The sequence below is a fragment of the Macadamia integrifolia genome, unplaced genomic scaffold, assembly GCF_013358625.1.
Source record: "Macadamia integrifolia cultivar HAES 741 unplaced genomic scaffold, SCU_Mint_v3 scaffold94, whole genome shotgun sequence".
Lineage (NCBI taxonomy): Eukaryota > Viridiplantae > Streptophyta > Magnoliopsida > Proteales > Proteaceae > Macadamia > Macadamia integrifolia.
The window spans coordinates 214,406-216,122 of NW_024870588.1; the positions used below are offsets into that span (position 1 = coordinate 214,406).

The following is a 1,717-nucleotide window of genomic DNA, read 5'->3' on the forward strand; positions in this document are numbered from 1 at the left end:
CCATGCACTTATTTTCAAGCCGACTACGGCATCTAAAATCTAGCATGCATATCATGTCCAAATGAGATTCTTCCGTCACATACATCAAGACATAATGAATATTCAATCATAATACAAAGCATATCATATTACGTAAATGCACATTCAAATGCGTGATATGGCATATGTGATGTCTACACATAAGTGACATGATGACATGGTTATACTAACATATGTTAAATGATGCATACCATTCTGAAATCAAATCAGAGTCCACTCTCTACTTACTTGTATATGTACACGATGCTTGTACCCAGTGCGTAAGAGATCCAATGTGTGGGGATGCGTATAATGAGTGTAACCTATCATAAACATAATGGTTTATCATTTCACTATTTTGGGGTCAAAATCTTCATGTTTGAACACTAAAATTGGATTTATGATCATAAATGGGGGTTACCCATCCAATTTGGACCTATTCTGGGCATTCTGGAAAGACAGGCAGGCTTCATAGCCCACCGGTTCCATGCCCGTCGATTACACCAGAGCCCAGAAATTGAGTTCTAGGAACTCAAGTGGGCCAGAACTCAAAGACATGTGAGCATAAGCCAAAGACAGGTGGGCTTCATAGCCCACTGGTTACACCAGAGCCCATAATTTGAGTTCTGGGAACTCAGGTGGGCCAAAACTCAAAGACAGGTGGGCATGAAACACCCCCAGTCTTGAAACAAAGTTTTCCCCCTTCTTCTCCATCTTCTCTTCGACTTGGGGAACTCGTTTGGGGTTGATCCGATGACTTAAATCACTCATCTAAGGTCCAATCATGTATCATCAACCTAGATCTAAGATCAAATCCAAAGAAAGAAGAAGATTCTTACCTCTTTCTTAAGAATACAAATGAAACCCCAAATTTCACTTCTTTTGCTCAAGAACTTCCGAATGCTCTAAATTTTTACCAACACTCCTTTCAAATCCTTCAAAATCATTGTACACACCTTTCATTAGTCCTTAGATTTGATTATCCATGTAAGATTAGCAAGATCCAAGTGGGTTCTTTCCCAAAAATCAAAAAGAGGGTGTAAGAAAGGGGGTTTTCCCAAGAATCCTTGGAATGTGTACAATACCTACCTCAAATCGAAGATCCCGACAAGCTAATCATTAATCCGGGCTCAAAATACTAAGACCCAGCTCCAGTGAAGCTCTACGGTCGATTCCCCTTCTTTTTTCTTCTTCTTCTTCTTCCTCTTTTTCCTTTCTTCTTCTTTCTCTCTCTACTTTACTCTCCCACCGACCGATTATCATTAATGAGAAAAAAGACAATTAATGTCCCCCCTTTTATACCTGGGCCCCCAAAAATATCTTCTAGTCATAGGTGGCATTCTCAGATGGGTATTCTCAGGTGGATATATCTCAGGTGAGTATATCTCAGGTGGGTGTATCTTAGGTGAGGATATCTCAGGTGAGTATATCTCATGTAAGTATACCATTCTAATTAGCCCATTGCTAGTGTTCCACTTGGACTTCAATGGAGACAAACCCATACTTATAATTAAATTGCATAGGCACCCAAAATTACTAGCACGTACCCTTACTTCTTGTACATGGCCTCGTGGTGCGTGCAAGTCCAAGGCTTGGGTTCACATATTACATTTGGTACCCGCTCGGTCTTGTCAGGCCAACCCGAGTTCATGGTCACTCTTGCTACCATGTTCCATATGGTACTTGCGTCAGTTCGCTC

General features: G+C 40.8%; 1 long non-coding RNA gene across 1 annotated transcript; it reads right to left on the bottom strand.

Annotated features, from left to right (window-relative positions):
* Positions 1–268: 268 nt before the first annotated feature.
* Positions 269–1,260, bottom strand: LOC122070511. Its single transcript, XR_006137809.1, has 3 exons — positions 1,108–1,260; positions 858–953; positions 269–341 (listed from the first exon to the last, which is right to left on the bottom strand). It is a non-coding gene; the product is annotated as an uncharacterized LOC122070511 (long non-coding RNA).
* Between the last annotated feature and the right edge of the window lie 457 nt (positions 1,261–1,717).